Source organism: Melospiza melodia, chromosome 1, assembly GCF_035770615.1.
Source record: "Melospiza melodia melodia isolate bMelMel2 chromosome 1, bMelMel2.pri, whole genome shotgun sequence".
Taxonomy (NCBI): domain Eukaryota; kingdom Metazoa; phylum Chordata; class Aves; order Passeriformes; family Passerellidae; genus Melospiza; species Melospiza melodia.
The window spans coordinates 149,264,857-149,280,105 of record NC_086194.1 but is presented as its reverse complement, the minus strand read 5'-3'; positions in this window follow the sequence as shown (position 1 = coordinate 149,280,105).

Below are 15,249 nucleotides of genomic sequence, written 5' to 3'. Positions count from 1 at the left end.
GATTCATAATTATTAAAAGCTCAGAGGCAATGGGAGGAAAGACATCTCTGCCTTAACTCACAGGGACAGTCACCTTTCACCTATATTTACTGACTGTTTTTCTGAATCAAAACAACTGGGGCAAAAATAGGGTTCCACCTTTCCATTGGTTTCAGAAGAGTGTAATTTCCATGGAGAAGAGATACAGAATAGATCTCATACTCAAACCAAGTTGTTTACACAAAGTTAATGGAAACATCAGCTCAAAGGACTACACAGAGACATCACAAGCAATTAAAATTAAATTTGTGTTGTTTTACAAGGTCAAATAAAAAGAGGGAAAGAGCAAGAGAAAAGTCAGTCTCAGTTTAGAAGTATTCAGTGATTTACCATAAGCTGATTGCAGTTCAATGCTAGAACAATGTCAGCACCAAAAAATATTGACTGGATGGGCAGAAACTGAGAGAAAAGAACCAGCCAGAAACTGAGTATCACATCACATCACATCACATCACATCACATCACATCACATCACATCACATCACATCACATCACATCACATCACATCACATCACTCACTCTCTCACCAGTGGGACTGGGAGAGAATCAGAAGGGTAAAAGCTGGAGAACTCCTGGGTTGAGATAAAGACAGTTTACTTGGTAAAGCAAAAGCCACTCACACAAGTAAAGCAAAACAAGAAAATAATGAATCACTGCTTCCCGGGGGCAGACAGGTGTTCAGCCATGTCCAGGACAGCAAAGCTCCATCAGATATAACTGTTACTTGGGAAGACAAATGCTGTCACTCCAAATCCTTCCTCTTTCTTCCCCCCACTTTTTTTTTACTGAGCATGATATCATGTAGTCTGGACTGTCCCTTTGGTCAGTTTGAGTCACCTGTTCTGGCTGTGTCTTCTCTCAATCTCCCAGCCTCCCTGCCAGCATGGCAGCATGAAAAGCAGAAAAGCCCTTGGCTCTGTGTAAGCCCTGTTCAGCAATAACAAAAACATCACTATATTTGAAGCCCTGTGTTCAGCAAAAATCCAGATCATAGCCCCACATCAGCCATGGTGAAGAAAACTAACTCTACCTCAGCCAAAACAGCACAATCCAAGCTACTAAATGAGGCCTATTTAAGAGAATATTCAGATATGAGCATTACTTGAAAGTCTAGCCACCTTCATGCCTACTCCACTTTAAGTAGTAAAGGAAACTTGAAAGTTTTAAGTATCTGCAACATGATATGGACTTTTTACTGTAGGAAATGTGCCCAAGTTGAAATCAGGTTAGAAATTAGGGTTCATTAGGTTCCTTTGGTTCATGATGTGGTAGATTTTGAGCTATTAATCACACCCATTCCAGTTCCTGTTATCCAGGTGCAATGGATCATCACTAATACCTGAAGGGTCAGCTGAAGACCAAAGGTTATGCCTTTGTGGAATTTATCATTTCTCATTGCAAGTATCTCTGAATTGGAGAAGTGGCATGGAGTTGCCCTGTGCAGATAAACAGGAGGCACTGGTTCCCAGAAGAGTGAACAGCAGCAATAAATCAACTTTAAAACACAACAGTCCAAACACTAAAGCAGGATGAAGTGGTCTGTATACCATGCAAGGAGGTCAAAAGTATGCATATCATGTGCTGTGAGTGATGGTTACTGAATGGGGAGGCTCTTCTTATTAACTTCTTTTGGAATGAATACTCTCTCTGTCATCATTGGCAGCATTTGCAAGAAGTTTTTGTTCCCAGATGTTTATTCTCAGCCCTGTACTTCTTGTGTAAGCAGTCTTCCTCAAATGTGATCCTAGCTTTGTGCAATGATTAAGAGGTTTTTTTCAGGCTGTTTGGCTTCCTAGTTTCAGTGACAGTCACATTTCAGCTTTCTGAACATGCACATGTTTGTCTCATGATTTCTAGTAACAGCATCCCCTGATAGTTTTGCTGAGCTTCCCCAGGCTGCTAGGGCATTTTGTCAAGAGTGAAGACTCACAGTCTTCAAAGGAAAGATATCCAGCTAACCCCTGGAGAAGCACTTTCTACTTGTCAATGTCTTTCATCACCTTCCTAGCTCTGAGAGGTGGTGATGATCTCCCCCTTGTTATCCAAGAGCAGCAAGAAGGGAAGTGGTCTCTTGAGATTGCACTCCAGTGCCATTGGAGATGCTGCCAAATGTGTGCCTGCATTTTCTCTCTCACTGACAATGTTGTCTCACACATTTTGGGGTTGAGAGAACCACAAGTCAAGGCAGAGGATTTTCCCACTAGCATGAAAGGAGCAGGACTCTTACACAAAACTCTAGCAAACTCCTCTGCTATTTTAAAAGCAAGTAACAACACATTTGAAAAGAAAAATTGACCCATTTAATATAAATCCTGTAATCTTGTTTACTTTGCTTGCATGATTAGAGTTGTTATGTTAGCAGGAGGAAGATGAGCAGCATGTAGCACTATTCACTTCCCTCTGCATTTGAATTTTTTGTGACATATACATTTTTCCCTTAGAAATTGAAGGCTGTTTAAAAAAACCTATTTTGTCTTCCACATAAAAAAACCAGAAAAGCCACAGATTATAGGTTGGCAATAGTGACCAGCATGGAATAGTTACCTCCTTAACACAGTTCAGAGATACAGAAGGATCTGTCACATCTGTGTCACCTGCACACAGGAAAGAACAGGGTGTTGTCATGTCCATGGTCTGGTTGTCAGAGCACTGCAGGTGTGATGCTGCTGATACTCAGGGTCTTCAAACAAGTTGTTTGTCAACATGCTTTTGAGTCCCTTATTGTACTCAACCAAATTTGATCTTCACCTCAAGAATTTGTGTCCATGTACCTTCTACTCTTTCTCTCTAGGGCCTGGGCATTAACGCTAAGATTTGTAGCTCGCAATTTTGTTTTCCCAGCCTCAGTCTTTTTGTGGTGCTCAAAATCGAGGAAGGAAACCCCTTTTAAATTTTGTTGCCATTAAGATCCCTGATCTTGTTCAGGACTCGAGACATCCTTGGCTCAAGAATGTGGAGCTATGTCCTGGCTCAGATACATTGTTGGAAGTGAAACAGTAGCTGTGGAAATCATAGGAGTACAGGGTACTGTGTCAGTGCTATTCCCCAGCTTTGCTATTTCCAGCCAGGTTTGCAGAAGCAACAGGAAAGTTAGCAAAGCAAGGCAAACAGTGCTGGGTTATTTTTGTTACATTCCGTTTCCTTGCAGCTGGTCAAAGTACTCAGTACCTTCCAAATCTGATCAGATAGAAATGCAAGTGAAAACTGAACTTGAAGTGAGCACCAGACAAGCCTGGAGCAGTGTCTTGTGTTTGATGCCCTTTGTCCTGCCCTGTTTCAGCAAGAGTGAACAGCCTTTTGTGCACACTCACACCAAAAGATGTAAGTGCAAAGCCAGAAGGTCTCACCTATTTTTAACATCTCCTAAACCCCAGGGCAAGAGCCAAGGAGGATATGGTGCAGGACAATGGGGTCACACCAGCCAGGAAGCCCCAGGACAGTGGGGGCTGTAGCCAGAGCCCCACTGGTGGCTGCAGAGCAGGAAGAGCAGAGGGCAAAGAGCTGCTGAGATGAGCTGAGCTGAGCCTTCAGCCCCAGCCAGTCCTCAGGGGTCCTGGCCCTCTCCCTGCCACGGTGCTGTGCCATGTCTCTGCTGTTTACCTCCCTGCAGAGAGCTCCCAGGCCAAGGAACAGCCCCTGCAAGCTGCACTGCTGCAAGGAGCAGGGAGATGGTCTGATTTAAGGAGCTATTACTGGTACCAGTAAGCACGCTGCAGTGGCTGCTTCCTGTGTACTTACTCTGCATCTGCTCGTGAAAAATGCCACCTAAACTGGACTTGGGCCATTAGCTTTGCCTGATGCTCTTACAATGAGATTTGTTTCTTTTTATTCGATACAGTTTTCCAAAGGGAAAGATAATTGCTATTCCATCTTGAAACTAAAACAACAAAAAAAAAATAGGCAAAGCCACTATCAGCTTTCTTGTCATGTATAATTTTCTTGCATGATTTAGAATTTGTTTCCTCTCTTTTCTCCTGATGGGAAATGTGGGATAGGGACCCAGCACAGCATCTAGGAAGCTGCTGTAGTCCCATGGTTGAGCTGGATCATCAGCTCAGGTGCCATAGGAGCTGGAAGGAGAGATGGCTGCCCCCATGTCATCCACCGTGGGAAAAAATGCCCAAAGCAGTGTGTATTTAAGGTTACCCTCTCCCAGATGGCCTTTTACTCAGAACATCCCAATATGTTGTTAGTTATGGAGCAGGGCCTTGGGCTTAGGTTTGTTGTGAGAAACCAAAGGCGTGCTTACCATTTTTTATGACAGCAGCAGAGTTAAAATGAATGATTATAGTAATAACTGCCAAGTGTGTTTCTGAGGTTTTACTACATGTAAACACAATCATAAGTGTAATCAATGTCAATGACTTCCATTTAATTCTCAGACAAAGTTTGCTTTTAAATACCACACCAGATTTGACACAGTCAATGATAAATGGAATGCAATTAGTTCTACTATTTGCTTTGATGATATGCTAAATTATTTCTTACAACAGACCATTTATTATCCAAAGCTAATGGTTATACTCTTGCATTTAACAAATCTAATGTATATTAAACCATGGCAAACTGATAAGTTTCAAAATTAGATACTAAAGGCTAGAAAAAAGTGATTCCATGAATGAGTTTCATTTAATAAATCCTTGTCAATGCTCAAGTCATAAAACCTTAAATTGGAAGAATTTTATATCTATTTCTCATAATTGCACAAATAAAAATAATTATGCTGCCTCTTAGTGATTTGCAGTCACTTAATGGATATTTAATCTTAAGGAAAATGTCCAAATTTATGTTCTCATGGCATTTTTAGCATAATGCATCTTCTAATTGTTAATAAGAAAATTATTACTTTTTCTTTCCTCCAGAAATTTATTATGAGCTTACCGAGATAATTGAAAAATTAACAAAAAGAGTGTAGTACTTCAGAAGACAAAAGTAATTTCCTAATTTTTCACTTTGTGTTGGTTTTGCATGGCCTGGTTTTTGGTAACAGGAGGACCATAGAGGTGGCTTCTGTGAGAAGCTACTGGAAGCTTCCACCATGTCCAGCAGAGCCAATCCCTGATGGCTCAGAAGGTGGACATCCTGCTGGCCAAGGCTGGGCCAATGAGAAATGGTGGTAACTCCTCTGTGATATCAGATTTAAGAAGAAATCAAAACAAAAGTGGGAGGTGCAGTTCTAATTCCAGCCAGAGAAGAGGAGGAGGTGAGAACATGTGAGGGAAACAACACGGAGACACTAAGGTCAGTGGAGAAAGAGGGGGAGGAGGTGTTCCAGGTGCCAGAGCTGAGATTCCTCTGCAGGCCATGGTGATAACCATGGTGCAGACCATGGTGAAGCAGCTGTGCCCCTGCAGCCCCCGGGGATCCATGGGGGATGCAGAGATCCATCTGCACCCCCTTGGGATCCATGCGGGATGCAGAGATCCACCCACAGCCCCTGGGGGAGGTGCCCATGCCAGAGTGGGTGGATGCCTGATGCACTTCTGCCTGTGATCCAATGGGAGACCCAAAGAAATACAGAGGGCCCTTGCTTCCAGGTTGGAGCAGCCTTCCTTGGAGGACTGCACCCCAAGGAAGTGACCAACACCATAGAAATTTTGGGAGGACTGTGTACCTGTGGGAGGCACTCACGTTGCAGCAGTTTTGGGAGGACTGGTTTGTGGAGAACTGTCTCTGTGAGAAGGGACCCCATGGCCTCACAGGGGAATAACTTCTCTCGCTGCGGAGTGGAAGAAAACCTCAGGTGATGAACTGATCAAAACCCCCGTGCCCTGTCTCCCTGTCTCCCTGCACTGTAAGTGGGAAGGAGGGAGGCATTGGATGAAGAAAAGGTGTTTTTAAGGGTGTGTTTTACTTGTCATTATCCTCCTCTGATTTTGTTAGTACTAAACTCACTCTGTATCCTTGGTGAGCCTGTTTTGCTCTTGGAGTGTTTTCTCCCGGTCTTTAACTCATGAACTCTCTGTTAAATTTTACTCTCCTCTGTCCAGCTGTAGCAGGGGAAGGTGAGTGAGCAGCTTTCATGGGTGCCTGGCATTCGGCCAATGTCAAACCATGACACACTTATTTCCAAATTTTCTTCTATCTTCAAAAGGCAGGTCTGTCCCATCTTGATCTATATTATTCAAAGTTTCAAAATAAGGCATACCGCAAATTCTGGTTGTTGTTAGAGAAAATACTTCCATAACATAATGGGTTACAGAAATGGACAATTAATTACTACTTCTGTGGTTAACTTCGCAACAGCAAGCCAGACCTACATCAGGTTGCTCTGCCCCAGTCACCCTGCACATGCTTATCTGCCCCCTCCCAAACACCTCCAGCTCTCCCTGTTCTTCCTCCCTTCCTTCCACCCACACCTGGCTGCAGCCCCTCCAGGCACATCCCTAAATCTTACACTCTTCTGCCATTCCTCAGAGATTTTTTCTCACTCTAGTACCTTCTCCCATTTTCTGAGCTCCATGTCTTCTTGCTCCTTGTATGCAGGGGTTATTCTTCTCAACAGCTCAATCTCCCTGAAGATGATAGGAAGAGTTGACACTAGGGAAGAAGGGAAACTTAGAAAATATACCAGTGTTTCATGATGAACACTTAAAAAAATCACAAATATCATACTGGTCTCAGTAAAATCTTAAAAATTAGCAACCATGGATTACCCCTTCTGCCAAGGATTACATAGAAATAAAAAGGGTATCTTGGCATTTTTCCTTAGAAGAAAAAGAAGAGCCCTAGACATTCAAATCATCCTTCCAATTTTGTTGTCCATACAATGTCTTCATAAATCTGTTAATCTTGAATAAAAACAGCTGCAATAGGGAGATTTGACTTGGGAAATTCCACTTGCAGGACCACAGCTAATACACTGCTGTGCTTGGTTGCTTTTACTTTAAGGCTCTGCCTCATTATTTTCTCTGTAAACTGTCTGGTCTCTAAATTCTGATCAGATGTATGTTCACATCATCCAAATGACATCCTGTCTCCTGCCAACATTTTGGCTGGGATAACATTTCCCTTGAGGCTCTCCATCTAGATAAATGAGACCTCCACAAATTCTGCATGACTGGCCTAGGGCTGCCTGAAGCTGCAAGCTCTGCTTAACTCTGCCCCTCCACTCCATAGTATGTATTCATCGCCCCTGCATCTTTATTTATCATCTTTGTTCATCTTTATCTTAGTAAGATTTATAAAGATTTTTGACAGATGATACATACCTTCTAAACTTTGGTTTTCCAACAGAAACATCAGAAAGTGGAAGAGAGCTGCTTCTTTTTCAGTTTGAGGAAAGCTGCAGGCACCAATAGTAGCAGTCTATCATTGCAGCAAAGGCAATCCATCACACTTGCTATGCCTTCCACTCAGCTCCAGTCAGATACAGCTCTGTGGTTTTAGCACTCCAAAGTCTCTGCATTTCTCCACAGCAGCACTCATCTTTTTCTAGGAAGTCGTGTTAAAATGAGCCACCTGCAGAAGGTTTTGTTTTCAGCTTTTTCTTGCAAGTAAAAAGGATTTATTTAGCAAATAGAGTCCTCTTCTTTTGCAGAACAGGCCCTGGGTAAACACATTCTGCTCATCATTTTCTTCTGCAGCCGAGTGGCTGCTTGCACCGAGATGAGGTATCAGCAGGAGCTCAGTGATCATCTGCTCTGTTTAGCCAAACAGCACTGGCTTGGACCAGCCCCAGCCTACACTGTCTTCTCCCTGGCCAGTCCTTGGCAGGCTGCTGGGGCAAAGGATGTTAGGAGATATGGAGGGAACCTGGGGCTGTGGAGGAGGAGGGAGACAAGGATGGGATGAGGTGAGATAGGATTTCGGCCCATATTGTGGGAAGCAGATGTGGTTAATGCTGCTATCCATGGGGCAAATTGTCTCCTCCTACCACACCTCAGATAAGTCTCTATGGGACAATGACACCACAAAGCCATGCAGTTCATGTTCCATTACCATGCACCAGAGCCCCATAGGGGAGATCTAAATCACACATTCACATGGCATGCTTAATGACCCCATGAGTGAAGTATAAAATAAAGGTGATAACAAAGAGCTGCAGCGAAATCCCTCAGGACACTGATGAGAAAGCAGGCAGCTCTGCTTCCTGCAAGACAGGCACTGATTTCCTCTGATGGCAGACCAAGCTGTCACTGTGGCTGCTTGCTTTAGCAGGGGATGCCAGCTGCATGATACCATTAGCATTCCTCATCAGCCACAGCTTATGTCTCTCTGTGCTCACTGTTGGAAAACCAGGTCATTCTCTTGGCTCATCCTCCTCTGATAACTCCTCTTTTCTTTCACTGCTGGGAAGCCGAGGATGGTGTAATTAGTTTTCAGTAATGTTCAGCTCTATGTGGAACTGCTTTTGTGCCAAGCCAAAAGTGAAGTTTTCACATAGTTTGCATGCCCTAAGAGGAGGAAAACTGGAGACAAATTTGGGAGGCACCTATTTTCCTTGTATCATAATGCTTCAGTTGATATTTTTCAAAATACCACAGAGAATCCAAATGACATGTTAAACTTCCAGTACTCACTGAACAGAGAATAAATGAGTGTGATTCCAATGAAAATACAAAGTTAAATACTTTCCTGTGCCAGATAACAACTGGTACTGCAAGGCTGTCATAGCAAACAATCTGAAATCATGCCCTTAAGTAGAAAAGCTGCCCAAAGTAGTATTTAACTGCTTGGGGTTTGCAGGCAGATCAGAGACCTGATATTCCAAAGAAGCTGCGGGGGAAGATAAAAATGAAAAATTCAACCCAAACCCCAGATAAGAAGTTCAGGTTTTCTTAATAATATAGTGGAAGTGATGACTTCTAAACCTGTGAGGAATAAATTTTGAAAGACTTGTATCGGGCATGATATAGAGAGATAAAGCAACAAACTTTATTAAAGGATTAGTGATTTTGAGCTGTGGGTTAAATCATAAACATAAATGCCCACAAAGAATTAACTGGCTGGTACAGTGAGGTTTATATACTTGTAGAGTAACTGTATCAGTAATTAAAGCTGCATTAATGTGCTTGACTGGTGCTCTGAAAGTGTCACTGTAATGGCAGTCACAGCACCAACTGAAGCAACTAAGCTGTGAGACAAGGAGCTACTGGCTACAAAGGCTCCTTGTCTGGAATATGCTTGAAGTTTGATATGTTGGTACACTATTAGGAATAACATTATTTAAATAATAGTACATCCCATCTCTCAGTGTTTAGTATCCACTTCAGTAATTGCAAAATCAACCAAATTATAGGCAGTATTTTAGGGGATAAAATATGAGGCAGAAAATGCTTTAGCAGTCATTCATATCCTCCCATCACCAGGGAGGCTCTTTGGAAAGAAGTACACAAAGTTTCAAGCCACTACATTGTATTTTGGGAGGCTGGAAAAGATCAAAGTCACCCTGAAATTACAGTTGGATGTGATGACACTAGAAACATTTAAATTTCTCTTTTTCAATTATTTAAGTTAGGAAGTCCTAAACATGGCATATTAGCTGTCCAGACCTCTGAAAACACAGATGTGTTCCTTCAGTTAGGTGAGAATTTTGTGGGAATACTTGTGCTCCTAAAGCAAAAGAATAATTAAAAAAAATCATATTCGAGCATAGGTGATCCTAGTTGCTCAATTTCAGCACAATAATTTTACAGAAGCTTCAGATACATCAGCTTTATTAAAATAGGATTTGGCCCAGAAGGCCACACATCCCTTAAACTTGTCATAACAACTCCAGATATAATAGAAGGCCAAGGACAAACTATGCAAGATATGTGGTCTTAGTTACAAATACATTTGTCTTATTTTTCAGCTTCATCTCTTGCAAGCAATCAGGTTTCAAATAAATCCTGAAGAAATAACTCATTTTGGTAAGTTCAGTGACCTATTGCCTGTTTCCTGAAGTGGTCAATTTAATAAAAGCTACTTCAGTGTTACCCACAATCAGTACCAATGTGATAATGGACATAATCTCAGTCCTCTATGTTGTGTGAAAACAGTACTTTGGTTCACCACAGGGTAATCACAATTTCATACATATACAAGACCAATACTAAGGACTTAATAGCTACAATGATACACAAAGAATTAATTCAAAGAACCCCTGGAAAGGAATCCTTCCTTGAACTTTTTTCCAGATTTGAGCCTGGAATGTCAATTGTGCTTAAAATGAGCATTTTACCATGACTGGGCTTTTCTTATGCATGGCAAGAAGTGAGATAAAGGAGCTTCTCTGACATTAGGTCCAGATTGTTGTAGTCTACATGCTTTGGTGAGATTTAGAATATGGAAATATGGACAGTATAAATGATGGTCTTTTGTAATACAGCTGCTGAGATGTTAGGAAGAAACATAAACCTTGAAGTTGCTTCTCATAAATGAAACAGTGCCTCTTTTATTACTGGAGGTGCAGAGTTAAGTACCCTCTAGTTAGATCTTGCAGTAAAAAGAATCACTCTGCTTTAGAAATTAACTCTGCAAATATAAAAGTACGAGCAGCCACAATTTTTAATGTTTTAATACATATCTTCAGGGGAGTGGGAGGAGAGAGATTTCCAGGTTCACAATATATCAGGATAAATGCCCTTCTAAAAACATTGCATAAGATAGTGTAATAGTTCTGGTTTGATTCATTTATGACTAAGGATTTTCTTTACAGATAGAGGGACACCTCTTCCTGCTGAGCCCTTGGCCAGCTGCTACTCCTGGCACTTGTGTTCATCCAGCAAACAGGCTCACATCCAGGCTCTAGCAGAGCATTGATCAGTCACTAACACTTAAAGCTGAGTAAGACTTCCATGGCAGGACAAAGTGACAATAGCAGGGGAGGCAGATTGTAAAAATCCTACCAGCCGTAGTAACATGCACTGAAGGACAGCTTGAGTTTGCATATTAGCTTCTTTGTTTGTCCTTCTCCAACAGATGATACTTCTATTGCATTGTAAGTGAGCAACATTATTTGGGGTTTTGGGTTTAATTAAAAGATAAAGCTAAGCCCTCTTCTATTCTTATTGCTTGCAGCTAGTGATCTCAAAAGTTTTCACCAAAGAGTTGTGCTAATATCCTTGCAGTCACATATCAAGAAGTGGGAAAAGCAGAAAACACTAGAAACTTAGAATCATACAGTATTCTGAGTTGGGAGAGACTCAAGATAATTCAATCCAATTCCTGCCAAAGAGCAGACTAAAACATAAACCATGTATCTAAAAACATTGTACAAAGTCTTCTTGCCCACTATCAGGTCTGGGGCCATGACCACATCCCTGGGGACCTTGTTGCAGTACAGATCTCTGAGCATTCATCCCAAAAACCATGCAAAGAGACCTTTTGTTGACAGCACTGTCATGGAGAGTGCAAACCTTAGCTGTGGTTGTGCAATTGTGTAGCAAGGGTGCTAGAGGATAGTAATTAGCTGGGTAGGAAAAGAAGGTCGGTGGGACTGAGTTTAGGCCTCAGGCTCTGAACAAGAGCCAGCATGGTGGAGCTGCTCAGAAGCTGGTGGAGACACTGCCATGGTAACACCTGCGGTTGTTGGATCTGGTTCAGAAGGTTTGGCTCTAGCACACGTGGCCCATTAATGTTTATCCAGGGTAATATATTATAAATGAAAAGCAGTTCTGGGGGAGTCCTTTGTGCTGCTGGTGATGAGATTCTTTCCACAGTTTCATCTTTAGTAGGAAGAATGGTTTCTAGATCATTCATGTCTCACAAAAACGTTGCTGAAAGAGTCTGTGATCATCATCAGGATCCTAAAAATGTAGATGTACCATCAAGATCTGTCTACTTTCATGTGCTTTTTCATTAAGAGAATATTCTATATGCAGATCAGATTAATTTACCTCCAGCTTATTGCAGTTACATATCTAAAGCATCACAGCCCTGAATACTATCCACAAGTTGTAGCCTTCTACCCAGTACCACAGTGCCTACACCTCATATATACAGTCAAACGGAAAAGGAAAATTCATGGTCCTTCTTTTCAATAAAACAAAATTATGGGGTCACTTCTCCCTGCCTGAAGACATACTAAAAATAAGAATAACACCTGATGAAAATATTCTGAAAAAGGCAGAGCAACAAATGATCCAGTAAAGTGTCTGGCTCTTTGAGCAGTAATACTACTGAGCAAAGAACTATCTTCTCTTTGTGCATCATAAATCCTGTCTTCAGTTCTTAAGTTGTTCACAAATAATCTTTCAAAGTAGAACATAAAAACAGTTCCTGCCTATCTGTGTTACAGGGATAAGGGCCTCCTACAGGAGCAAGCCTCATTTCTCCACCATCATCATGTTTTACCATAATCTCCTACACTTTGTGGTACTAAATGCCTGGTACTAAAAGCAAAGTTTATTTACTGAAAAAATTTTCTAAAATTACTGAAATTATTTTTAACTGCTACCCCAGAACATTTACATGGCACTTAAGTATAGGTCTAAAACACATGTGGCTAGTACTAAATGTATTTGCATTTCCATATTTGTGTACTTTTAGGAGTGAAAAGGATTTAGACCAGCAGTTAAATGATCCTTTAAGGATGATGTAGACCTTACCAAGCTACTGTGCACAAATTGCTACACACTTTTCCACTTTTCAGGCCCCTTCGAAGTTCCTCAACATTAAAGTCTCTTTAATGTTCATTGATATGACAATCATGGGCAAGCAGGCATGGCAACGTCACTGACACTGCTCGTTTTCAGAAACCCTGGGACACCTTTGGCTAGGGTGTGTTATAGCACAGATGGTTTCAATCTTTCTTTTTATCTCTTCAACACCAGCATGACAGAGCAAACACTTCCAGGGCGTTGGGGAAGCTGACACACAGAGCAGGACTGATGCTGTGTGTGCTCTTGCAAGCCCCAAATGGCCAGGGAGCTGCAGCCACCTCTGGCCTCCTCCGGTCTCATGTGCTGCACTGAAGCTTACTACAGCTTTCCATCTTAGCTGGGTTCAGAGAAAGGCCAAACTGAATCCCAAACCAAACAAACAAGCCCTAAGTGCCCCTACAAGCTTATCGGCATTGCTGAAGCTTTTCTTTAATTTCTTGTTTGCTTGTTTGTGCGAAGAAAGCTGCAGTCACTTAACAGGCTTGGCATTGTGTGTAACTCTCTGCATCAGCAACTAGGTCAACCAGCAGGGTAAAGCACTGTACAAGTGAGAGGCTCCCTCAGCTCAGCCGATGCCTGCTGATTATATTTTGGGAATTAGCTAGGTAGAAGAGAATGTCCTCCCAGGCATGTGCTACCCTGAAATTTTAGTCCATTTGCACCAGTCATTTGAAACCTCTTCTTGGCCCCAGCTGAAAGGAGTGCTAAGCCCATGGCAGCTAAAGCAAGACAAAAACAGTGGAAAGTTCAGGGGGTCTGTCTTCTTCTTTGCTCTTTTCAGCACTTGTAACTACCCAGTAATTAGTCACAGCACCCAACACTATATAGGGCTTGTGCTGTGTTCAGAGAGTATCAGCTTTCCCAAGTGAGGCAGATAACTCTTGGGTAAGATAAAAGTGAGAGGATAAAGACACAGGATATTTTTACCTGGACTATTTTTATTTACCATATGAACATAATTCCTCCCAGTGCCTTAGGCAAAGACAAATAAAGCTGAAAAGATGACAGCTACCCTTACGTCTAGGCAGGCAGAACTCCCCAGCCTGCCAAAGCGTGGGTTTGCTTGCTTCGTCTCTAGTGGAGCTGCCTCTGTTGTAGTGCCATCAGTTTGGAAACACTGCTGCAAGAACATATTTTTGGCCTTCACTCAGAAACTCCTGCCAGCCCTCCACAGAGCCTGGGAGACCTTTTAGGCTGTGAGCTTGCCTTTAAGGGAAAAGTCCTTACAGAATAAATGATTTCTGCATTGTTCTTGTAGCTCAAATATTCAGATATTCTGTCAATAAAATAAAAAAAAAACCACAAAAAAACCACACCAACAAACAAAACTGACAGCTCTGCAGAGCTCCACCTGGGACATGCTATTGCTCTACAAGCTAAAGAATTATACTAAGATTACCTCCAAACTCACCCATATGACAAAATTCTCCTTGAATCAGAGCGCCAAATCATTGTGACTGCACAGCAAATGCAGACGTGAAAAATGGAGGGACATTTCTTTTTCTCCTTTTTAAATCTAATCTTTTTTCTACTTCTCCTTTTTTAAATCACTTTCATCTTCCATATTATGCAGAATTTGTGAAATCACAGCCAAGTTATTTACCTACAACCCTGTCTGCCCTTTCTTTTGTGCTGTGCCCAGCCATGTCTATGCACACAATGACAGCACTTCACCCTATTTCAGGAACAATAGAGTCAGAGGGGCTTAAAGGAGGCTTTGGGGGAGGTCATCAACAATCTTCTGGAGGGGCTGCTTGCACAGGGCTAGCAATGGAGCTTGCCAGGGGACATGGCTGTCCTGCCCAGATGGTGTTGCTGTGCACTGCACCTGGCTCAGCACATCTGCCCTGCCTGTTGAGGTATAGTGGGAAAGGATCTGAGCTGTGGGGGAGTAAGCTGGCACCTTCACAACGTGCTCTCAGTATGCAGTAGAAGCAGTCTGGAAGACACTTTTAAAAGCCCTCCAAGTGCAGAGAAGGAGTAGCTGCGCAAAAAGTTTGTGCAAAATATTGACCTTCAATTTCACACTCTTAACTTCCTTAACAACAGCTTATTTTCAGGGTGGATAAGCCTGAAGATGGAAAAGTCTGCTTAAGCACAGAAACATGAGTACCAGAAATGCATCAGATAATGACAATACAGAAAATGTGTAGTGTGGATTTCTATTCTCTCTTCTGATACAAGGAGGAATGGAGAGTTGAAGAAACCAAAATGTGACCCATTTAGGAGTGACGTGAAGTCAGGTTCTTTCTCATGAGAGACAGTTCAACTGTGGGACTCCCAGCTGACAGATATCATCAATGGCTAACACTCTGTAGGAGTTGGTAAGGGCATGAACACCAACACCAGTGTTCAGAGTTGCAACACACTGAAATTTTGAAATCAGTCATGGTTTACCCCAGTCCTCAGCTAAACATGGTTAGGATATTTCTTGCCCCTTCCTCTGCTGAATACTGTCAGGGAAAGAATATAATGCTATGTGAGTCATGTGGCTAATCCAGCAAAACAGCTGGTGTGACATACACATGAATGTTGCATTAAAAACAGCATGACTTTGTAATAGTTAGAAGCCTCGGTGGCAGTGGCTTTCCTTTTAAGGAGTATCTCACCCATTTGTGTTTTC